Below are 27,316 nucleotides of genomic sequence, written 5' to 3' on the forward strand. Positions count from 1 at the left end.
GACTGGCTGCTGCCATTACTATTGTGGGCGGACCGTGGCTGTCAGCACATTAGGTTGCTCACCTCATGCCGGCTTAGACACGCCTCCAGACGCATCCTACCTGGGCTCGCTCACGTACACTACGCACGTGTCTGTGATTCCGGTGCACTCTCATTAATATGTATATGGCGCTACTGCGCCGGATATTCCATGCACCGCCGGCACAGGCCTTACGCCGGCCTTGCGCCGAGCTTCATGAATCCCGGGGGTGGTCTTTTTTTATCATGGCTAACATATTTCTGAATCACAAAATACCACATAATGATAGCAGGTCCTTTTTAACATGAGATGTAGGCCCTTTCATGAATCCCAGGGCATTTTATATGGAAATCTAGAAACCATTTTTTTTTTTTTTTTTGAGAATGTAATGGGTTGAAAAATTTTTGGCAAGTGTTTTTTTTTTCCTAAAGTATGAATGCTAACTCACTACAGGTTTCTCGTATTATGGTTTTATGGAGGAGAAGTCTATTCTGATTGTATCGTATTGCGTTGGATGTTAATATTCTGGAATATCTGGATAATGACATGAGTAAAAGGATCGTACAATGTCATGGAATACTGAAAACATGACATAATCTGTGATAAAATTATTCAGTCTTACTCTTTTATTTCAGTCTTGTAATATTTTTTGTTGAGTGTCGTAAGAATTATGGTGTTGCGCCAACATGACGGAGGCCAGTATTTTAGAGATCAGTGTTGACATTAATGTGTGAGTCTGGCAAATCAGTGGAGTTACTGGCTGCAGCTGTTAGTGTTTTGGTAGATGGAGGGTTGGATATCACAGGATTAATGAAGACAGTCAAAAAGGCATGCTCTGGAAAATGTTGCTGCAATGTCGTGGAGTGTTGAAGTAGAGAAGTGCTTCTCTTGGATGAAAATAGTCAGAGAAAGAAGAAATTGTGAATGGTACTATGGAAGATTCAGGACATGCAGCTATAATAGTAGAATGTGAGGAGCAGTTTATGGAGTCAAATAAATATGACGTTGCAGAGGTCAGTAGAGACACTGATAAACAGCCGTGTTCTCACTCCCAGACTGCAGTTACTGAACATGACAACAAACTACAGCATCATATGGAGATAAAACTGACATCAGCTGAAAGGATTAGAAGTACAAAGAATGTTGCAGTAAACAAAAGTGTAATTGGGAGTTAATGCATCCATGGGATTGAAAGCTCCAAATATTCATTTCCTTATTTATTTAGGGAATGAAGGATTTTGTTACATGACTTTTGAGACTTTTCAGTTGTTAGAAAAATGTATGGAGCTTACAAAAAATAAAAAAAAGTTTGCAGTCATGGAATGAATATCTTTGGACAGAACATGCAAATCTGATGCATAAGAAGAAAGTAAATGCACAATTTCAAACTGATGAAGTTTTAGAGACTGAAATTAAAGAATTTGTTAAAGGCTTATGTGTGTGAACACAGAGTTGTGAGAGAAACAAAATTATGGACTGGGCATAAGTACTAGATAAAATTGTAAATATTTTGAATGATAATATGAAGCATATCACATATGTAATAGTTATGACTGGAAAGCAGGAGATAAAAGCATGGTGGTCTAAAGATGTGTTACTTCTAAGGAGATAAAAGACCTTCAATAAGTGACTGACATAAAATATAGCAGGAGAGAAAAGCATGGTGGTCTAAAGATGTGTTACTTCTAAGGAGATAAAAGACCCTCAATAAGTGACTGACATAAAATATATCATAGTCAATGTGGTGAAAAGAGGCATTCTTTAAATTGTTGTAAACTGAAATCTGCCATCTGTTTGAGAAAGTATTTGACCGCAATGTGGGGAAGAATGAAAAGATGTGAAACGAAGGCGATGATATGCCTTCTACTTCTGAAACTGAAATAATAAGGATGAAGCTGGATATGAAAGTGAAAGAAATGATCCTGAATATAAACACGTAAAAATGACTAATGAAAATTATAAAAGTACTGCAGAAATATTGGTAGAAAACCGATTTAATTGTTTGCAATCTGATGAAAAGTGTAAGAAAAATTACAACGTTGTAAAGAATCCAGAAGTGACAGGATACATGATAGAAAATGGAAAATAATGGAGTGGGGGTAAAACATACAAAAAAGAAAGAAATGATAGGAAATTGGTAACTTCCTTTACTGTCCTTGAAGGTAAGTAGTAAAACAAGTGAATTAAGGAGATTTGTAGCATATGAATGGTGTAAAATGTTAAAAGGTTTTATATGTTTGTTGGATATTTAAATGAAATGGAAAATTTACAGTCTCAAAAGGTATTGAAATGATGTGATTCAGAATATGAGTTAAGAAGAATGCTGTGGGATTCCTTTGCTTACTATTGAGGAAACAAATATTTTACATTTTATAAAATGTGTGTACGGGAGAGAATTCTGATAGCAGATTATAGAATAAGAGAACAAATAATGACACTAATAATTACATGTGCACATACAGACATTAGAGAAAGAGGAATCGTTATGGAATGGAAAAATATATTTTGCCAAATACGGACACTGGGTTTGAAGGAGACTTTAACTGTGATTTACAGGAAGGAAGAAGAAGCAAGTATTAGAGAGAAAAAGAGTATTAAAAGATATACATGAATATCTTGTGACATTAGTGTGTTGATGAAACAAAGGCAAGAAGTATTTGTGGAGCATAGAAATATGAGGCATTTTATAGAAAATAAATAGCATGGTGAAACCTTTATAATGAACAGTGCAAGAAAATGTACTGAGAAATTGAGAATGAGTGGCATAAAGCTGCAAAGGATATATACATGAAAAGACTCTGAGAAAGTAGTAGGTTAAAGAGATATATAATGTATAAGAAAAAGAGTTAAATGAACTGAATTATATAAAGATAACATATGTACATTCAAACAACTCTCTCTCTTAAAGATAGAAAACGTGACACCAAACTTAGGTAAAAGTGGAAAAATGTAGAAGGTCTAAGGTTAGAGGTAGAGATAAGTGAAGGTATTTGTGTGAATTAACAGTGTAAAATGGTGGAGTATGTCTTAGGATATGTAAATAACTTGTATAGTGAAAGGAGGGAGAAGCAAAAGTTGACTGGACACTACAAAGAATAGATGAGGATATGAAAATATTTTATGACTGATATGTTACCTTTCTTCCTTGGTTCTACCTACACTCCTCTTTTCTATATTCTTGTTCCTTTCCTTACTAACAACAAACTTATTCCTTTCTAGATCTTTTCTTATTATCTCCTCATAGCTTCTTTAATTAAACCTGTTTTTAACACATATTCTGAATATTGCAGCTCATACTTTTGTTGTCCTTCTTTATGCCAACCTGCTTACTAATAACTTATTCTAACTCAGCTACTATCCTTTAAATGTTATATTGCAACTACATCTGTATTATGTTAAGTGTTTTTTACTTAGCACTACACTAAGAACAAATGACCACTGAGATAATTCCTTGTCTTTTTTCTAGCAATGTTTAACATGAAATTAATCTTGTATATGTTATTATATTCGTGCTTCCTCAGAGCTTATCTCCCTGGAACTCTGAGATTATTCCTGGTCTTTAACATGAAATTAATCTTTGTATATGTGATCATATTTTTGTGCTTCCTCGGAGCTTTTCTCCCCAGGCCTCTACTGAAAATGGACATGTATCCAGTTAGACTAGCCCGGTCAACAAATGTAAAATAAATAATAAATAAATAAATACAGAAGGAAATAAATATGAGTGAGTTAAAGAATGTGATAAGAAAGGAAGGAATGCAGTGTGTGCATCGTGAAGGTGGATTAGGATAAGAGTTTTATAAAAATGGATAAAAAGAACGAGTTTGCTTTTTAGAAGTAATACATAAATGGTTAAACAATGGTTTGGTTGTTTATGTGTAATAAAATATTTGTTAGGATAAAATGAGAAAGGAATAACTTGCAGGACCAGAGCCTGTTAATGCTATGTAAAATAGATTATAAAATTGTAATGACAAAATTGCAGAAAAGGTATGATGTGGTTTTGGAGAAAGTACTGCATTATGGTATTTTTGAAACAGAATGATATATGAAGTGTGCATTAGTTATAATAAAGAAAGCAGTGGATCACATAAACAATGGTGAGACAAAAGGAAATATCATAAATGTGGATATATTGAAAACATTTCATAATGTATCTCATGAACAAATGTGGAAGATTTTAGGGGCATACAGAGTGAGATGGAAAATGGTGAGATTCAATCAGGGGATTTAGAGGAGTATATGGGTTCAGATATTGGAAAACTAATGGATAAATATAAAAAAAATGGTTAAAGGTATCAGCCAGGTATGTCCAATGAAAGTAGTCCTATTCAACTGAACTGTGAAAATGAGGGTACAGATAAATAGGGAAATGATGGAAGCGAGGATAAAAATTAAGTACAAAATAAAATTAGTATTGTTGCCTTTGATATCAAATTATGCAGAGCATATACATTTTAGAGTTTATATTCTTTATATTTTATTTTGAGACAAAAGCGCTTTCTTTTGGACTATTAAATGATGGTCTAGTACGATTGTATTTTTGTGTCTATTTTGGAGTTTGTGGATTTATTTGGTTTGAAGTCCTAGAGACAGTAGAAGAAGTATATATAGTGTATACAAAATTAAGCCTGAGTAAAGAAAAATTTAATGAGTACAGAGGCATAGTGAAATCAAAGGGGATGCATTTTACAATAAAGGAAATTTCAGTAATGGGCATAGTATATGGAGACAAGGAAGTGATACAAAAACAATTGGAAGAGATATCACAGGAATTAAACTGACAGCATGTTTATGGAAAATGTATAGGTTGGGTTTTATGAAAAGGTGTATTTGATATAGTCAGCATTGTTAAGAATGTTAGCATATATGGGATGAGTGTTCATATGTCCAACAGACAGATAAAGAAAATTATTAGAAATTTCATTTGGATTAATCTGGGAATCTGGTCTGAATCCCATAAGGATAAGCAATGTATGTAATAAAAGAAAAAAGTGAACTTGGATTATTAAATCCAGTAGTTTATTAAGTATTGTTAAATATGGATTGGATTTTAAGAGAAGTTATGAATAAGAAAGAGAGTTTCTTAAGGAGATGTCTTATAACAAAATATGGGGAATTCTGGGAATCTGTTAGTGCAAAGAAAGGTAAGACTTTAACAGTAGAAGTGGAAACGGAAGAATATAAGAAAACATTTTTATTATGGAAGTTGAATTTGGAAAAAAATGCCAAAAAAAGGAAGTAGTGGTGTTCTCAAGCTCTGGAAGGATCTTCACCGTTAATCTTAAAGATCTCTTTAACTACGCCTCCTTTTGGGCACAACTTAACAGCTCACAGCATAAGCTGTTTGTAAATGCTCTGCCTCAGGTCACATAACCTAGTCCCCCCTGATCGCCAATACATACTGCCTATCATTTACACTATAGAATCTCTTCTGTTGCTTCTAACATGTCACCACACTAACTGATGTAAATATTGTACATAGTGGTTTCTGTTGACTAAAAAAAAGTCTTTCGGCTTTTCCCAGTTAGGGGTCGCCACAGGGGAACTCCAGTCTGCTCATGATTGGCAGTGGATTTTTCGGTGCCAAGTTGCCAGCCCAACACCCAACCTTCAACAAAGGGATGCCCATTCATGCTTGCACCTACCTGCATGTCTTTAACATCACTCGACCGCGGGGAGGACATGCAGACTCCACACAGAATGTGCTCCAGCCGAGAATCGAACAGGAGAACCTCTTGCTGTGAGGCGACAACACTAACCATTGCACCACCATGGCTAGTTTCTGTTGACTACCTTCTGAAATAATTTTTTTTTTCTATTGGATATTATGATTCCTTTGTTTTAGTGTGCTATTTTACTTTATAAATTATTATTTTTTTATTTATGTGTGGTCACATTCTGGGCTGAGACTGAAATGAGTCCATTTGGATCAGAGCTCTACCCCAGTTAACAAATTGTATAAATACATATATAAATAAAGTGTTTTAATGAATAGCTCCTTGGGAAAATATAACTAGGTATATTAAAAGGTCTGTAAAAGAATGATGCAACTTCTTGTGTGGATTCTGTTAAACAAGTTACCAGTTTAAGCTTTTAAGGAGTACAGGTACAAGAAGGAAAGACAGTGTCATGTCAATGTATTCATTCCTGACAGCAAGGTACTAAAAAGTACCAGCAATGTGAAGCAAAGCTTAGTGTGTAGTTATTTGAAGAATATGATGTGGAAGGGCAGGAACAGACAAGTGTGACAGATGCAATCGTATTATTTTCATACATAAAGAAACCTAGGTGCAGATGCATGGAAAATAGGAATTATTTGGTTGTGGATAAAAGATGGTTGTGGGTTGAATGTATTCAAATGTATTCATTTACATGCTATTATGTTGTGCATATATTTATAATACAAAGTTGTAAAGGAGCGTAAATAAAACAACCTGCTCTTTTCAATAATACCACTGGATCTTTTACATCCAACTGAGCTACCACCAACTCAGGCAGATGGGCCCTCATTTTATCATCTTAGTTGAAGAGACGGCACACTCAGGAGTGCACCCCAGTTTTGCTGCATTGCAGTGTCAGTACTGGAAAATTAACCCAAATATTTGGTGTAAGAACAGAATCCACAATATTCTGATCCTGCAGCATTGAAGGTGAGTTTGTTGCCTGCTAAGCCATTGACCTTGACAAAAAATACGAGGGCGTGATACTGGTGCACAAAGTAAAGCCAGTGAGAAATGAAGGGATCAGACTGAGCAGAAGGAATATAGAGGGAGGGCTGGGGCAAGGGTAGGTTGTAGGGACTAACTAGTCCATGGCTTTTTGAAGTATGTTCCTCACAGAGATAGCTGTGGACTCAGGGAATGGACTACCAAAATGGGTGAAGTGGAACTGGAATCCTCACAAGCATTCCAGAGGACATGGGAAAAGTTGAAAATGAGTAAGCAGTAAGAAAGGGATGAAAAAGCATCATGTTAAATGCACTTAGGCATACTAAGTAGGTTTATGGCATGGAAAGGACAAGCCACAAATGTGTCCACAAGATTTGAAGCTGGAGATGACATTGGGTACTGTGCACCACCCTCCCTGGTCAGACAAAACAAAATAAGATTTCTAGGAGGTTATAGTTCTCATAATTCAAATAAAATAATGGATGCACAAATTGAGATGGTAGGTGGAAATGAAATATTGGAAAGAAAGGAAGGGTTTGTTTAAACAGAGAGACTGAATCTATCCCTTTACTGTCCCTATTACAGGAATGTGAATCTACAGGTGTGTAGAGGTCAGGATATGCCAATCCAGATGAAGAGTCATATGTAGAATGGGTATGAGAAATGGAAGAATTAAGGCTGATATGGCCAAAATTATGTACCGGAATTAGTGTAGGTCAACAGGTGGTATCTAAACACTGAAATGGACAGGGAGAAATTATTTTTCTGTGATTTTCTGGCATCCTGTCCAGAATGAACTTCAAAGCCTTATAACCACTGGCTGCTGGGAATGGGTCCCACATCCCTCTACCCCTGTAAAGGATAAAACAGGTTACTGGCAAATGGATGGTGAAAAATTTCTGAAGGAAGGTGCTGTATGCTGTACTGGAAATTGCTGGAACCAAAGTCTTCTTAAGACACAAAGTCTTGTTAGATGTTACTGCTGGGTCAGAGTCTGGTTATTATACAGAGTTTTGCATGACTGCATCTGTAGTCTGTTTAAAGCACCGAGCCTTGCAAATTGCACACTGATAAAGAAATATACTTTGCAGCACAATGCTGTTTACTGTAAGCACAGTTACTAATAAATAACTTATTTTTATAACAAACAAGACATACGAGTGTAGTTTAGAGATTTAGTGTGCAAAATTTTTTCTTCACTATTAATATAGATGATGGCTTTCCATTCTTCATTTACCTCGGAATCTAAGTTCCTACATACTTCTAACACAGTTTAGTATACAGTCTTATATACTGTTCTTCTCACGCACTTTAGATCCTGTTTTCCTCTTGGTATCTTTTTGAGACTTTAGTAGGAAATCACGTAATGTCTTCTGTTTTTAGACTTTTCTATTGTCCTTCTGTGAAACCATTTAATATTTACTTGTAAGCACTTCTGCTGATGTGAGAATTCTTGCAATTTTTGTCTTTCAGAATTGTTTTCTGCTGATTTTATAAAAAGCTACGTCCATTGTAAGAGAACGTCAGACTTTTTTCTGATATTAGAATAACGTGAGTTTCAGGAAATATCTTGTGTCCATTAATAGATGTTGCTTGTTTTTCACTTATTTCAGCCAGAGCTATGTCACACAGCATGAATGTCATTTTACATTGCTAAGCTATATTCCTACATTAAAGCAAAGTTTTTATTTTATGCTTTATCTTTCAGCATATTTACAGCAGAATTAACCAGAATGGCACTCCAAGCAACCCTCTGTTGAACCAGAATGTCTAATTAGATGCTGTAAAAAATAAATCCACCACAAAAAAATGCAGAAAAATGCTTCTTTGCCTAAGTTCTTTGGTTCATATCAGTGCAATGAAGTAAACAGCACACAACAGCTAACAGCTCACAGCTCAAGGCTACAACAGCATACCTGTTTCCCCCTGTGGTGTCATCAGTGCACTGAAGTTTCAAAACTTCAATCATCTGGTCCTCGGCTATATGATGTTCAAAGTTTTGAAACTTCAATTATCTGAATCAGAACCATGTACACACACACACAGACACACACACACACACACATATATATATATATATATATATATATATATATATGTAAATGTAACTATATATATATATATATATATATATATATATATATATATATATATATATATATATATATATATATATATATATATATATATATATAAACTTAGTAGGGGAAGCACTATTTTTCTGCACCATATCCAAGCTCTGGAACAACCTTCCCACTACCATAACTATCCTACCTTCCTGCAGTCTTTTCAAGACTGCACTTAAATCACACTTAAATATTCACTGGCTTTGTCCTTGTCCAAACCCTGACTAACCCCCCCCCTTTCTACCCCTCTCTCTTTTCCCTGCTTTCGATAGACTAATTCCTCTACCACTATAAAACTGAACTGAATATTATTTACTGCTAGTCCGTCCTTCCAGGATTTAGTAATCATTAGTCTTTTTTTATTGTTAACTTGTAGTTGTTAGACAGTTGTAGTACTGTGTTTACATCTTGCTTATTTCAATGTTTGTAATTAGTGCTTACTACTTAATTTTACCAAATGTGCTCTGTATTTTCATGCCATCATCACCACTACTGTTTACATACCTTTGATTCATATTGTATACAATTTATCATGTCATTCTGTGGAGCTTTTCTACTCGTGCATCTGCTGAAAAAGGAATTCCCCAGTAAACAAATGTAAATATATATATATATATATATATATATATATATATATATATATATATATATATATATATATATATATATATATATATATATATATCATATATCATATATCATATATATAATTTTGTTGTGGGACATTTTGTCTGTTAACATCTGACCTTCAGTTGCTCCCAGGGCCTCTCCTCAATCACCAGGTCTACAGAACCTGACTGGCTTCCATCAGGTTAACTTCATCCCACATTCAGGACCAGTGCAGCCCATATTCAGAACCAGTGCGGAGATGAAGGCATCTTGGAGCAGCATCACACTGTTGCCAAGGAGTATTTATGCTCCTAAGATCTCGACCTCTGCTTGTAACCATCCCTTCACAGATAAGGGCATTTAATAGGCTTGTTGACTTATTATCCCACCTCAGGTGTGTCCCAACCACAGCTCTGTCTCCCCCAAAAATCTCCACCAAGTGTCCTGCACTAGCCTCCAAGATGGGCATATCCATCCTCCTAGCCTACATCATCAAGCATCCATGCAGCTATCTGAACTGTGGTCACCTAAGGCCCTTAACCCCTACATCACTGGCATACTTTAGACACAGCCAAACTCTTACTGTAAGTTAACGTTAAGAAAAGCTGCAAGTAGAGAGTGACCAGTGGGATGGACAATTAAAATTTATTTCATTTGTTTCACTGGAATTCAGAGAGAAAAGGTGACTTGACTGGCAACCATCAAAATGGAGGTGAATCATTAAAATGGGCATTTCAGCGAAAAAAAAAAAAAAAATCAACCCTGAGTGGAGAATCACTGTAAGGGAGTATTTCTCCCCATCTTGAGGTGCGGCTCACCTACACCTGATTATAAATAGTGGCAGGGATGTAGAGTCAAAACCCTGTATGGAGGGGGGGGGCATCTGTTTTATAAAGTTTTCCAATGTTATCTGCAAATTTTCTGATGCTTATTACAGAAACTGGTGATTGACTGTGTACCTGGATATTTATTTATCCATGGGATTCTATGGCAGCTGATGGTAGCTGTAGTCCATAGAGTCAGACTGCGGGGAATGAATAATAAGTATAGATGTAATGGCACAAACAAATAAGTCACGTGCAGACAATTGAAAGGAAATAACTCACTGACAATTCAGTTTTAATAATGTCCCCCATTCCCAACCCTACCAAGTGTAGAAAGCAGTATTTCTTTGAAATGGAGTGTTGGATCTTGGGCTGTTAGTAAAGGATAACATCTCTGGTAGTACAACACTGTAAACAATATGTATCAATTAAAATACATAAATAAAGACCTGTGCTGCTCTGTAAACATGCAATATTTTTCATTAATAAAGTATTTTAGACATAATGTAAAGCTGTATTTTACAGGAATGATCAGAAAAACTGATTATTTGCAATATGAAGTTCAAAAAGAAAGAAAGAAAACAATTGTCCAGACAAACATTCCAAAGGTTATCGAAACAGTAAATGTGTTTTAGGGATTAAAACTCCCACAACATCACTTTTCTCTGTTGCTCATTTTATGTTCAATTGTTCACATGCAGAGATCAACACTTGGCCTATATACAGAGCCTCTTTATAGTCAAACTATTTGCAATAAAATGTGTCTGTACTTAACTTAGAAAATGTGGCATAGAAAATGTAATGTTTGGGTTATAATGCTTCAATATCTTAAGTTAGTAAGTGCATTCAATGGTTTATATACGTGTGTGTGTCTGTGTATATGTTGTGTGTGTGTGTGTGTGTGTGTGTGTGTGTGTGTGTGTGTGTGTGTGTACAAAATGGTAGTTTACTTAAACGTTTGTTTCCTAGCTTATTTGTAGCAATAAAGCATAAGTGTTAAACAAATATGCAGCTTATATGCGAGCAAGGAAACATAAAAAAATCACTGCATAAACTGAAGCAGTGGGAATGGAACCTTGCTCAGTGCTCTGACTGTTTACATATGTTTGAAATGTTCAGTTGAATTATTTTCTTCTTTCGTTTTGAAGCACATATTAATATGGTGTTCCTCTTGCTCTTGCCTATAAGGCAGAAGGGAATCACAGTTAATATTTGTCAGCAGAGGACCTTCTCCCAAGTATCAACATTATTCTTTGTCAGTGAGTTTAAGAAATGCATTGTACTTGTTTTCATATCATCTGCAAGAATTACTGGATACAGACATGAAACTTACCAGTTCAACACACAATGTGCAGAAGTTAACTTGAGTTGATTTGATGTAGATAGTTCTTAGAGGGCGGTCTTTAGAACATTTTTCACATGGCCCAAAGGCAGATGCCGCAAATGTCTGATCACACATTTTTTTAAAAGGCTGTATGCAGGCTGAAAGGAAAGTGCAAAAATAATTTAGCAACCAGTAGCAAATACAATAATCAAAATTAATTTAATGAATATTTATCCTTTTGAATTATTCCTCAAGCCTATACGTTTGCTTAAGTTCTTCTGCGCCCTAAAACATCCAATTCTGTTGGTCAGGGAGCTCTACAGCCTGTCTCTAGCTTTCTCACACTGGCTAAAGTCATTCAAAGCCTGTTTACAAATAAGTACTGGACTTCATGTTCACTGGGAGATTACTAGACCCATGTAACATGAGGTTTGGAATACATAGTACTAAAGTTGTGCTCTTTAATGCATACTGTTTCTTCTAGTACTGGTAATGATTTTCTTACCAAAGCGGACTTTTAAAATACAAATGCAGCTTTTAATTACCCTAGCTGTTCTCTCTTAATAGCACAGCTGAAGAAAATACCATTTAGAAAAGGGTGACTTGCTTCATTGTCTTTCACTAATGTGTGAATTACTGTCAGTGTTAACAAGACTTTCTCTAATCCAGATCATTTTCTTACAAGCATCCCCAATGTTTGCCTTCGTTCTACTGTTATTCTCATTTTTTGTTAATAACCTCTACATGGAAGTTCCTGGCATCAAACCCACACTTGTATGCATATGGCTTCACCTTGTTTTACTTACCAGCTGCAATGCTCATCTTACATACAGTATCCATTCTCACAAAGCAGCCTCTGTGAGGAGCGGAAGTTGTTTTCTGCCAAAAAATTGTTTCTGAAAACACTAAAACCTGCAATTTGTCATGCTTGGCACTTTTAAATATTATCCAGATATTTGTCTTTACAAAGTGCAGACACTTCCCTGTTCCTGTTGCTTAAAATGAGTAATTTAAACACTTGGTTGTCTAGCTTAATCCCCTTGTCATTAAACTGTCATAATGACTGGGCCACCCTGAAGAATTTGAAACTGCCAGTAGGGCCTGTGGAGTTCTCCAAGCATAGGTAGAAGTAGCTACTGTTAAACCTCTACTAATACCAAAACATTGGCTATGCTCTGCCACTTCTAGTTAGGGTCTCTAACACTCACAGATGTTTATCAACAAATTCTGTAGGGTCATCGCACTTTGTAATCCCAAAAAACACTACCGTACCTCACTATATCAAATGAACTGTCTTCCCATTTAATGTCAACTTTATTTACTTCTGTCCTCTTGTCATATTTGCATCCTAGTTTAGAATGAAAATTGTACATTCCTAGTTAGCAAACTGTCAAGACAGTTGCATACTATTTGCTATCTCAAATGGTAAAGCTATTATACTATCCGGAACTAGATTTTTAGTATAATCAAAGTGAAAGCCTATAAAATTCCTTCTTTTTTTGAGAGCAAATAACTCCTGATCTCTCCACTCTGGCTTCTTGTTCCTGTTTCAGGATGCAAGATGATTGTCTTTTTCCCTTTAACAGTAAATATGTACTCTTCAGTTTGGGCACATACATAATAGTATTGATAAATGTGATGGATGATCATTTTACTGTTACCACTTAATTTAATGTTGTAAAGAGTACTGAATATGCAATGTCTCTATTACCCACTTACCCGCCTTTGGCTATGATCATGGCTGAAAAGGGCTGCTGGACCCATCCACTTACCCCATTTTCAAAAAAAAAATACAAAGAAAGAAAGAAAGAAAGCTATGTGACATCTAAGGAACTGTTTAATAGGCAGGAGCAGAAATGTCAGACCTCTGGTTTGCATACCCGTCATTGCTTATCGTGGAGACTTCTACAGATAAGAAACAGTTACTGCATGTGAATCAGTTCTGTTTATAGCTGGTCACGAAACAGTTCTTGCATTGCATACCGAATACATTTCAACAGTGCAACTATGATAACAGTTCTGAAGAACAGGCAAACTAGTACTCACAAAAGAAATCTTTACTTTAGACAGTACTGTTTTCACAGGTTAATTTGCTGCATATTACAGATTCTGTTTTATTTTCTATCAAACAATATGTTTGTGTGTGTGCGCGTGCACGCGCGCATGTGTGCATGCATGCAAGTGTATGTGTCTGTGTATATTTATGCCTATAAACTGCATGAAAGACTCAAAGTATATGACTAAATATAGTTAGCGTTATATACAAACACAAACACACACATAGCCACACACACACACACACACACACACACACACACACACATACACACACACACATATATATATATATATATATATATATATGGGTCTACTTGAGTTGGACGAAAGACCAGAAGATCAAAATCCGGAATGCCGAGACGAAAACAATAAAACCGTAGAATACCAAAAAGCGCGAAATTCAAAATCCAGATGTTACGGGAGTTTGAATTAGTGCTTTTCTTGTTCTGCTGTAGGTAAGTGTGTGTGTGTGAGTGTATTTGTGAGGGGAAATGCTGTGTGCAAGTGTGTGTTGTGACTGTGGCGTGTGTGTGTGTGTTTGTGTGTGTGTGTGTGTGAGGGAATGTACTGTGTGGGTGTGTGTTTGCCTTGTGTGTCTGTTTGTGCGATCTTGGAGTTAGAATATTAATATAGGGGTGTGGGGGGGGCGCAGGGGGGCTTGGCCCCTTTCTTATCATTAGTGTAGGGTGTTTTGTTTAGTAGTGTGGGGCAGTTGTCTGTGTGTTTTTGTGTGTTATGTGTGTTTTGTAAACTTACGTGTTTGTTGGTGTTCTGGGGTTTCGTTGTTTTTGTTTCGGTGTTCTGCATTTCGTTCTTCTGGTCTTTCGTTGTTACAAAGTAGACCCATATATATATATATATATATATATATATATATATATATATATGTGTGTATATAGATATGCGTATATATATATATATATATATATATATATATATATATATATATATATATATATATATATATATATATATATATATATATATATATATATAAATAAATAAATAAAGAATCTACTTCACCACACCAAAATCCCATTTCACTGACATTCATTTCAATGAGGCCAAATCACCTAAAGTTCAAATTACTGAAAATTTATTTCACTGAATCATTTCACTGAATTGTAAGCTATAGACGTGATGTGGCAGAGTGTAGAATACTGTGAGGCAAGTAAAGGATATATGCCCTCATCCCCACTGTAGTGCAATGTGGAGTTACTATATATAGTTAGGGGTGATGTGGGGGGCACACCCACATTGGGAGATGTGGGGGCGTAATCCCCCACTTAGTTTGGTTTTATATTGTCTGGTTTCTGTTAAGAGGATAAATTAGTATTTTTTAAGTTGTGGAAGGAGGTAGGCTTTACTTTTGTGAGTTTGTTTGTCTTTGGTTTCCCATTTAGTGTTGTGAAATGTAGCGTTGTAAGCTGTCAGTGAAATGATTTTCAGTGAAATGAAGTTTTCAGTGTTGTGAACTTTAGGTGATTTGGTCTCAGTGAAATGAATTTTAGTGAAATGGGATTTTGGTGAAATGAAGTAGACCCATATAAAACTATATAGGTAGATAGATAGTGTAACAAAAGATCAAGGATTATGAAAAACACGCAGTTTTTATTTCATGATAATACAAAAGCAATGCTGCAAACTCTTTACTTGTATAGCCAAATGCACCAACACAATCTTCTGACAAAAGGATTAAACTGTACAGGGTACCTTTTTCAAAACTCCCTGACCACCAATAAATAGAACCAAAGTCATTTCCAATAATTCTCTTTCTGCATTGACTAGAAGCAGAACTAAAGTCCATAACATTCAGATGCTTTCCTGAAGAGGCTCGCCTCCCTGGATTACTTCACATGAATATATCCAGGTCTGCTCAGAACAGCCCACAGCAATTCGTCCTTCCTTGCAGCATAAGACCCAAAAGTGGTGTCCCAGGCAACCATACTCCCAATCCCCATGAGAATCCAGCTTCTCTAGTGTGAGGTGGCTATGGACGTCTCTTTTATACACCATTAATTTACAAAATGGGTTCTGTTAACTGAACCATGCTGGAATCCCCCTGCCTAGCAAAGGTCTAGTTGGGTATTCTTGCACCCAGTGGCATCCCACGATCTGGCACCCCCTCAACTTTATGATGAAAATGCTCCTCTCCTCAGACTTGAGCAAAGAAAAAAAAAATCTTCTTTCCATTTTAACTGTCACAGCTGCTACAGTTTATGCCATACATGGAACACTACAGCACTCCAGTTCTGACCACAAATGCACTACTGGCGGCACCCTTTGCCCCAGCCTACCTACACAACTGATGCCTAATACATACGGGTATCTGATTTATTAAAGCATCCAACATTCAAAACAATGGGCAGAAAGTTCACACAGGCAAACAGTTTAAGAAAAAAACTACAAGAAAGACCCATCAAAGCTAGAGTCTTCACTATGTAACAGTTAATAGCTTAAAGTTCCTGTATTGGAGGCCCAGTGGTATACATCTTACTGACCCCTTAATGATATACCATTGTTTCAGAAGGTCTATATCATATGAGCGAATGTTAAGAATATCGAATGCTCTAAAGAGCGAAAATGCCAGACCTCAAACTCTTTATTGTGTGGGGGGGGGGCTAAGCCCCCTACACCCCTGCTAAATATATATATTCCAACTCCGGGATCACACTACAGTGAGGAAAGGGCAAATATTCTGACCTTCACTGTACTGCAATCCCACAAGAAACACTTCGAGGTCCAGAATTTTTACTCTTTAGACCGTTTGATATTCTTAACATTTGCTCATATGATATAGAACCATTTCAGCTACATGGCATCTGAATGTCCATGACTTTTTACTTTTACTTTTTTAAGTCTTTCAGATGCCATGTAGTTGAAACACTGTTGTGGTCCATTATCTGATAAATAACATGGCTTTAGAAATGGTTTTAGCACAAGTACAACATTCCAGCTTGCAACTGATGCTATTTACAATAACGCCAGTAGTGGCCTAGTAACAGCTGGGTTATTTGTAGATGTGACAAGGGCATTCTAAACAGTAACTTACCATCTATATTTATCTAAGCTGAAAACAATTCAGCTGTGGACAGAATACTGTCACATGGTTCCGAAGTTAACTGTTGGATGGAATCTTTCAAGTCATATCGAATAGTACTCACTCCTACATAGGTACCCTCAATACTGGAGTTCCCCAAGGCTCATTTTTGGCTCCTCCACTCTTCTCATTGTTTATTAATGATGTTAAGGGACACCTAGCCAAATTAGACCTTACCTTACACATAGATGACATTCTCTTTCAAGAATCTAACAAATGTCTAAACACTCTACAAACTTGGCTGCAATGATCATTCGCTCAACTTTGCAACCGGGTTATAAACTGCTTTCAAGATGGCAGCACATACAGTCACAGCAGCTCTGTGCTCTCCTTCTCGGTGCTTGTTTTCTGTGTTCATATGTATGTTTTTTACTGTTAAGTTCAGTCAGGCTGATCTTAAATACAGTCGGCAAGATCTCTTGCATATCGGATTTCAGCACCATCGGGCTGTTACAAGTGAATTCTTACACGCATATGACATACCAGAGGAAATAGCAAGAACACAGGCTCTCTTTGGATTATCAACCCAGGCAAGAGTTGAAGGCGGAGAAGACACAGAAAGCAAAAGTGTGGTTGCAGGTCTGTCCTACATGCTAGGCAAAGGAAACATCCTCACAGACCACCTCTTACCAGCATATTTCTTCCTAATGACAGATCTATCACAAACAAAATGGATGAACTTTAGCTACAGATCTCTGACAACAAACTTGTAAGTGACTGTAACACTGCCAGCCCAGCTATCTGGAATTTTGTAACTAATTCTATGTCATTTGTCAATATTGATATGATTTATACATAACTGTATGTCATGTACTGAGCTTCAAGAATGTAACCACAGCATACCCTGCTGGAACATAAAAGATTAGCTTACAAAACTTGAAGAAAAGAAGTTGAAATTAAGTGCTTTATGATGTGCTATAAAAGTTAGTTAATGCAGAAAGGAGATGGGATGTCTAGAGCTAGAAGTTTCTTTCTAATGTCTTGGAGAAAAGTAATTACTAAGTTTAAAATGTAAAGTGTTTTATTGCTATATGACTTCCTAGCAGCTGCACAGTTCTGAAAGATATGTATTTTTCACAGAGAGATGCAAAAAATGCTTATACTTTCTGACAATGGAGGCAGCTTGGGAACTAAAGTCAGGTGACAAAAAGTGATATCATCCAAGCTAGCCCAGCACTAATATTTGATACTGATTTAAGAACTCTCTCAGAGAAAGACTGGGCATTTTGTATCTTGTCTTGGACCTAGTAACATCCACTCATCATCAACACTCATCTGTATTTGCATTGCTCTGTAAATAAGTTATTTAGGGCATAGTATCTTTTATATATAGATAGGAATATAGTAAAGATTAGTTTAGATGTTTTCTGTATTTATTTGACACTGTCCTGCAATGTTGCTTTAAAATATTTCCTATGATTCTGAACTCTGCAGTTACTGTATGGTTTGAGAATTGTCTTGTTCTTATAGTATTTATTATTAAATATATTTAAAGCTATCTTTGTGACTGGTATTTGTGAGACATATTTAAGCTCTTAGAGTGCTTGTATATGTATTTGGTGACACTGTACAGACCACTCCTAAATATCCTTGGTCTTGGTCACACTTACCATTTGAATAATAGTAGCATTACACAGTAGGATTGGTAACCCTTTGTAAGGGCCTTTATAGTAACTGATAAGTAGGGGTTGGTGGCAGTGATAACTTCCTTATAGTCTGGGCATAAGGGGACATAGATAGTAAACCTGTGCCAGCCTTTGCCAGATGTGTGTTTGTGTATAAATCAAATCTCAAAGTGTGTGTGTGTGTGTGTGTGTCAGCTACTTAAGCAGGGACATGAAGCACTGGTTGGACAGAGAGGGTGCTAGAGGTCTTGGCTTGACCCCTCAGCTGAGATCTTAACCCTATAGCTGTGCCAGTGGGGACTGTTACTGGGGATCTGGAGAAAGTGGGAAAAACAGCCCCAGACTGACTGTGATCCCTGTGTGCTCTTAAGGGAAATTGTACTTTACTGTGTGTGCACTTGTCATCCTCCCATTGTTTACATCCCCTGCTGTTGCCCATGGTGAAGATTGAGGCTCCTCGATTACTGGGCCAGTGCAGGGGCATCACTGAGACTATTACATTTTATTATTTACAGATACATGGCTACACTCGTGTATACCAGATGCAGCCATTGAGCTGGCAGGGTGCACAGCTTTTCAGTGGGACAGGAATAAACAGTCAGGTAAGAGCAGAGGTTGGGGGCTTTGCATCTATGTGAAAAACAGCCGGTGTACCAATGCAAAGATTGTAGACAGTCACTGCTCTTCTGATCTGGAGTACATGACAATCAAATGCAGGCCTTTTTATTTACCTCAGGAGTTCACTGCTGTTATAATTACAGCTGTTTACATTCCACCAGATGCTAATGCTTGCACAGCTCTAGGTCACCTGTTTGACAGCATTAACTTGCAACAAAATATCCATCCTGAAGCTGTTCATATCACAGCTAGTGATTTCAATCAGATGGACTTAAAGTCAGCTCTCCCCAAATTTCATCAACACATCAAATGTGCAACCAGGGAGGAAAATACACTGGACAAGGCCTAATCAAATATCAAGGATGGCTACAGGGCAAAACAGCTGCCTCTTCTAGGCCAGTCAGACCATTTTTCCACATTCTTGACTCCAGCATACACTCCTGTTAGGAGAAAAGACCAGATTACTACAAATATTGTTAACATATGGCTGGAAGGTACACACTAGCAACTACAGGATTGATTTGAAAGAGCTAACTGGGATATTTTCAAGGATCAGGATCTGGAAGAGTACACATGAATGGTACATTGCTAAATAAAAACCTGTGTCGACAATGTCACTGTCAGCAAGCACATTGGTGAGTATCCTAATCAGAATCCCTGGATAATGAAGGATGTCAGATCTCTTCTCAAGCACCACAATACAGCCATCAGGTCTGGCAACAAAGTCCTTTACAGCATGGCTACAGCCAACCTAAAGAAAGCCATCAGAGAGGGTAAAGTGGCCTATAAAAGGAAGACAGAGGGCCACTTCACTAACAAGGACCCATGATGACTATGGCAAGATATTCAGCACATCATCTGTCATAAAACCAGCTACCGTATGGCTGCTGATGGAGATGCCTCAATGGCAGAGGAACTTAATCATTTTTTTGCTCATTTTGAGGGAAACAGCAGAGACAGTCATGCCTAGGCACCAGCACGTAGGCCACAGTAGTCTCACATCATGTATACCAGCCTCCTACAACATCTTCACAGTACAAGAGCATGATGTAAGACATGTGCTGAAAGCGGTTAATCCAAAGAAGGCTGCTAGCCCTGATGGAGTGACAGGATGGGTACTGAAAGAATGTGCGGACTAGCTCTGTGAGGTCTTCACAAAGATCTTCAACTTGTCTCTGCCCTAGTCTACTATTCCATCTTGTCCGAGGTCAACTACGATCATTCCACTGACAAGGAAACCTGTCATCAGTAGTCTCAATGACTACTGTCCAGTGGTACTTACTCCAGTCATCAGAAGTGTTTTGAACAACTGGTTTTGTGACACATCAAGGACAGTCTCCCAGTTATCTTGGATACATACCAGTATGCTTACAGAGCAAACAGGTCTATTGAAGATGCCATCTTCACTGTTTACACACTGCACTTTGTCATCTTGGACAGCAGGGGAGCTATGTGAGGATGCTCTTTGTAGACTTTTGTTCAGCTTTTAACACAGTTATTCCAGATAGACTGGTCACTAAACTCACTGGCCTAGGATTTTCAGATCCTACCTGCGTTTGGATAAAAGACTTTTTGACTAACCATCCTCAGATGGTTAGACTAGGCCCTTACCTCTCCTCCACTCTCAGGCTAAACACTGGTGTCCCAGAAGGCTGTGTGCTGAGCCCCATTCTGTATAATCTTTACACTCATGACTGTATCCCCTTTCATCCTACTAATATCATCATTAAGTTTATGGATGACACCACAGTGGCTGGACATATTTCAGGAGGACATGAGACAGCATATAGAGTTGAAGTTCAAAGACTGGCTGCATGGTTTACTGAGAATAACCTTGCCTTGAACTCTGCCAAAACAAAATATCTCATAATAGATTTCCAGAGGCACAACAAAGATCACAACTCAATATATGTTAATGAAGACTATGTGGAAAGGGTTCCAGCCTTAAAGTTTATAGGTGTACATGTGGCAGAAGATCTCTCTTCGTCCATAAACACCATGGAGGCAGTCAAGAAGGCACAGCAGCAATTCTATTTCCTGAGGATCCTCAGGAAAAAAACCTGCAGGAGAAGCTACTGGTGTCTTTTTACTACTGTTTTATTGAAAGTGTGCTGACATACTGCATTTCCATGTGGTATGCCAACAGCTCGGCAGTAGCCAGGAAGGCCCTACAAAGGATCATTAACTCTGCCCAGAAAATCATTGGCTGCTCATTGCCCTCTTTGGTGGAACTATTCAGCTCTCATTGTCTTAGCAGGGCAACCAACATCTTGAAAGACCCTTCTCACTGTGGACATTTTTGAGCTGCTGCCTTCTGCTGCTGCTAAATACTTACACTGACTACAGATAATAGCCATTTGCACTATGAGGTATATGCTTTCATTTTTGTGCTCTTTACTTTATTCCTCTCACGTGCAATATACAGTGGCGGATCCAGGAATTTGCAAGGGGGGGGGGCGCAGTCTGGTTAGTTGACTACTGGGTGAAAGCGGGAAAGTGAGACACTGGGTTTGGTGGTTGTGAAAAGATTACTTTAATAAGCTCTGACATCACGTGTGGAAAGACACATGAATTGTTTTTAACCCTTTTGAGATATCCCATCTTCAAGTTTTCCCTTAGTAGCACTTGTGTTGTCATCTAGTAGCACTACTCGTAGACCTTCCTCCCTTTACCCTCTTTGCTTTTTCATTTCTGACAAATATGGATGGACAATTTCTTACATTTTCTCCTGCCAGTCTGATCAGTATGGGCATCCTAAGACAGTGTAGTAACTGTATTAAATGCAGGTTTCTCCATCATGCTGGCTATTTTTGTGGTTTTATTCATTTTTTAGTGCCTTGCAGTTTCTGTCCATGCAAGTGGTCTTTGTTGTAGTGTAGCAATTGCCTGGTGTACTTGGACAACCCTCTACTACTACCACCTAGGAACATCATTTGTAAGAGATGTAAATATGTCAAGCACCTAGTGTCATTGCGCTCTCCCCCACATACCAGTATATCTGGCACTGAGAATGCTGGCAACACCACCCAAACCTACACCACAGACTCCCACATATGCGTAGGCCCTCAACAAAAGTATACCCAAACAAAAGAGACTTCCGAGGCATAAACGTATGCAAACTACACAGCCCACCACACCAGACATAGCACTCACACATGTGTTGCACAGCCACTAAGGCCTAAACATAAACCCATCTTATTAGTCATAGGAGACTCCATTGTGAGACACACAGATGTTCCCCTCACCAGGCTGGATAAGGAGAAAGTCACGGTTAGTTGTTTGTCGGGTGCCAGAATCGGCCATATCATCAATGCACTCAAGTCTCAAACAGATATAAAACAGTTACATAACTGACAAACTGTTACATCAAACAGGCAAAGTTTTACAACAAATGGAACATGTAATTGTTGCTGTGTATACGATTTAAATATACTGGAGTTATTAAACAGAGAAAAAGCAGTACAGTAACAGTGATAAGGAGAGCAGAAGAAGAGAGAGAAAGAATCAGGAAAGAGAGAAAACAAGAATAAAAAAAGAATGAAAATATTTTTTATACTCAGTGGCGTCTATTCCCTTTATTATCCTTTTATCATTTTTGCACCTTCTTGACCAATTGGGCAACACAGTTGAATATTGCACTCCTGCTGTGATTGTAGTAGGGATATACACAATTTACTTGATAACTTAGTTAATTTAAACAAGGAAAAGAACACTTTCAAGTCCAAAACTATAAAATGTCTGACAAATGAGTATTTATAGTGGTCATACTGTGACTACTTTAACACAGTTAAATGCCACATCAGTGTTTGGATTTAATACCATGTGAACTGAGTAACTGAGGGATAGGAGGATACCTGTAAAACCAATGGTAAACTACTGCCCTTGGTATTATAAAGGACATCCCCACAGAAACAAACACACACACAGACACACAAACACACACACACACACACACACACACACACACACACACACACACACACACACACACACACACACACACACACACACACACACACACACACCATATCTCTCGACTGTCCAGATGTTTGCCTCATATTTTTGGTCTGTTCCTCATGAAATTTGTGATTCTCTGGCAAATCATTGACTACTGAAGCTACTAAATAATGACACACATTTCAGATGCACACTGTATATCCTTCAGAAAATACATCATAACATAAAACCTGTTATTCTAGCACCTTTCAAAGTTTATATGAGCAATATTTAAAATACGTCCCTATTTTTTGTCCTTTGTCCTCCCATTATGTTAGCCTTTGTCCAGATTTCTTACTCTAAGCAGTTGTGAGGTATCACACACACACACCGATACATATATTCAAAACGTGAATGAATTGCACAGCACAGCCACTGGCAAAATGCATTTATTCATAGTTAGCTAGACATAAAATAATAATCCTTAGTGACATTACAGTCTACATACACTGGAATGAAGATATATTGAACAACCAGCAAATTACATGCATATCTTTAAAGTCTAGTGCTATCATCATAGTTACAGGCAAGTAAAAGAAAGACTACCATTTTGTCAGTCCATGAGGCTAACCTCTAGAAGGAAGGAGGCCCAGATATGTCTGTTTTTTTTTTTTTTTTACAATAAATGATGTTATTAGTTAACTGTATCTAGGCTGTGCTGGATTAGAAATAGCAAAATCCTAACCAATACTATCTCTGATACCTTTCCCATCTTTCCTTCACCCCCTTTCACACTTTATCTTCATCTCATACATTGTTTTTAGATTATATTATATTGGAAAGAGTATTGTGTTATGCATATCACATAGTATGTGGGTTTGCATATTTCACATATGTGTAAGACTATTGTGTTATAAATCTCCCAATTCTTAAAAAAAAAATAAATAAAATAAATGTTCCTGTTCAGCATTATATCTGTTATTACTTTTATTGTTACTTTTTATTAAACTATGTATTAATACTTTGGAGCTTTTCTCCCCGGGCCTCTACTAAAAATGGACATATATCCAGCTAGACTAGCCCGGTCAAAAAATGTAAAATAAATAAATAAAAATAAAAGGAATGTACCACTTATCTGTATACAGAATGATGGGGTGTATGTTTAAAACTGCAGAGGATGAATTACTTATATTCATTTAAAATTGTTTATATCGGGGGAATGTGTAAACAAGATATATTATACAAATTTAATGAAAGGATACGTGGTTTACATTACTCCTAATAAACGGTGAAAACATTACTCTTTTCTGTATGGGTGTGTTTCAAAGTGTTTTTCTGTGTCTTGAGAGGAGTTCATTATGTTACTGTGTAGGAGAACATGTGCCTTAGAAGTCACTTGCTTGACACTGTGGGCACAAATTTTCTCCTGCGGTTTTATGCCCACTTGCAGTAGGCAAACACAAATGTAAATAATGATTTTGCATTCATTTTGTGATTTTTTTATCTATTTTTCTCCAAAACGTGAATGAAATGCACAGTGCAGTCACTGGCAAAATGCATTTATTCATAGTCAGCTAGACAGAAAATAATAATTGCAAACACATTCGTAGACAATGGCTTAGTTTTAACTAGCATATAAGTCACGACTCTGAAGTGTCCCAAATTTTGTTTCATATTTCAGCCCTTTTCTGATAAATCACTGAAGATTACAGTCAGTCGGTGAAGCCAGATAATAGAATCTTACACTGTACTCTTAGACTGAGCCTAAAATTGGTCCATTGAGATCAGTGCAATACATTGGTAAACAAATTCTAAATAAATAGAAATAGTTGAGGGGGGTGTCCTGAATTCTTGAACAAAGACGTTGAGAACTATTATATATTTTAATAAGATCTGAAAGTGTTTTCTAAGTAAATATGAACATTATTTGCATGATAATAATTATCTTTCTCATATAGCTTCAATAAGATGTGTTTGATTTTATTTATTTATTTAGGCTTAGATGACCAGGTTAGTCCCACCTGTACTGGTATTCGTGTGTGAATATGCATTTGTGTGTATACCTGTGTACACTGCAATATAGAGATGGGATTAATTTGACTAGAAACTTAACATCTCGAGTCTGTTTTGTATTTTTTTATAATCGCTGAAAATATACCAAATATAGTTATATTCATTTTCAGTGTATGCGTTAATACTCATTTCAATAACTTTGAAAATATTATCTTTATTACTTGCCTTTGTAGAAAGTTGTATACAGCTCTCCAAATTGTATTTGTTTTCAACTCAACAAAAAACGACAAAAAAACTAAAAAAAAAAACAAAACAACTAGACAAAAAATCTAATGAGAATTATCAACCTCAAACTCATTGTTTCAGTTTGACTGAGACTGTGATACAGTATTGGGGTAAATAGAGGACTTTGTGAAAACAAAATGTGATCCAATACTTACATAAAAATAGTCTGTGGAGAAAGGTAATGAAGTAATAAACATTAACTTAACAATCAGGCTATACCAAGTGAGGCTCGTAATTTATCATTTGTACAGCATTAACACACAATCTCACTGGCAGCCATGTCACTTGTGAGTTCTGGCCTTATCTCCATCATACTGTGTATATTTTTGACTCACATTTTCAGTCTGGTCCACATAAAATGTGTGGTTTTCTGGCAAGTCACTGAGGACTGAAATCACTAAATAATGACATACATTTCAGTTACAGGCTTCATGCCCTTCAGAAAATCCATGCTAACGCAGATTGTTATTCTAGCAACTTTCTAAGCCTGTAAGAATACTATCTAAAATATGTTCATATTTTGGGCCTTTGCCCCCCACACCCCCATTATTTTAGGCTTTGTCTAGATTTCTTGCGCTAAGAGGCTGAGGGGTATCCCTGTGTTTGAAGAATGAAGATTATTTCCAAATTATAAAGTCACACGTACCATATAAATACACTTAACCATATTTCTTCTAAAATGGTACACACACACACACACACACACACACACACACACACACACACACACACACATGCACATCTTGCAATCAAATGATTCTCCTCCTTGACTAAAGACTTGTGCCTGTCTGTCTGTCTGTCGGTTGCTTTTTGTGCCTGGGTGTGTCTGTATGTGTGTCAAGTGAGTGGATAAGGAACAGAAAATTATTACAGAGGGCATGAAAAATTCCCATCTCACAAATGAATGGTATTTTATGCTATAGAATAAATACCTACCGCTAATATATTTTTTTCGTAAAAGTAATAACTGCTGTTGATTGAAGTTTAGTTATAATTAAACATATTATATGTCTCATTTAATAAAGTTTAGAATGATACATTTACGAGGAAATTGAGTGTGTGCTTCTTTGATAAAACTACCTAAGTAGGACTGTTGACAAAAAAAAAAAAAGTACAGTTAATAACCCTAAAGTGATTACTTGACCCCGATTGCACTTTAATGTCCTAGAGCAGCTTCCCTTGACGAAGAACTCCTTTGACATAATCTGAACATGTGATGGTCATATTAATTTGAAAATACTTGCAATTCCTGCAATAAAAAGTTTTAAAGAAAGGTTGCATCTCTTTCTTGTTTGTATGCCCAGAGAAGAAACAGAGGCTGCATCTAGCGCTACTTCTTTGCATTTTCCTAACCTTGATTGCTTTTTCCAAACAATTTCCAAGAGCTTGCAGCTCTGATGATAGTTTATAAGAAAGGAATATTGTCCAGTCTGGGCTGGGGATGGATCCCGTTGTGGGAAGATCAGTGGAATAGGTCCCTATCAAGATGTAATTCTTACTGATGCCATCGATGGCCCCCATTTCCCCTTTGCAGGCGTAGATGATGGAGAAGAATGGCCAACAGTATTTTATAACAGGACTTGCAAATGTGCTGCAAGCTTCATGAGACCCAACTGTGGAGAATATTTCTTTGGCTTTACAGGGTCTACCTGCAATGAATGGAAATTACTAGTTAGAAAGAACATACTACAGCTTACTACAGCTGAAAAGGACAAGTATCCTGCCTATGTCAGTCTTGCAAAGCACACTCCTAGTAGAGACTATGTTATTGAGGTGGGCACTACACCAATGTTCCGGGACATAAACATTTATGATCTCTTTGTTTGGATGCATTACTACTCTTCCTGGGACACATTCGTAAACAAATCGCGTAGCTGAAGAAATATAGACTTTGTGCACAAAGCGCCAGGTTTCCTTCCATGGCACAGAGCTTACCTGCTTCTTTGGGAACACGAGCTCCAGAAAGTGACTGGAGATGAAAACTTCACCATTCCTTACTGGGACTGGAGAGATGCTGACGACTGCGACGTTTGCACTGATGAGTTTATGGGAGGACGGAATCCCAGTAACCGGAGCCTTATCAGCCCAGCCTCATTTTTTGCTTCTTGA

The 27,316-nt window shown here is 37.1% G+C and overlaps 1 pseudogene; it reads left to right on the forward strand.

The window, feature by feature from the left end:
• The first annotated feature begins 950 nt into the window (after positions 1 to 950).
• Positions 951 to 27,316, forward strand: LOC122807586 (annotated as a pseudogene).

This window comes from Protopterus annectens, chromosome 7.part1 (genome assembly GCF_019279795.1).
Source record: "Protopterus annectens isolate FY-2018-M chromosome 7.part1, PAN1.0, whole genome shotgun sequence".
NCBI lineage: Eukaryota > Metazoa > Chordata > Ceratodontiformes > Protopteridae > Protopterus > Protopterus annectens.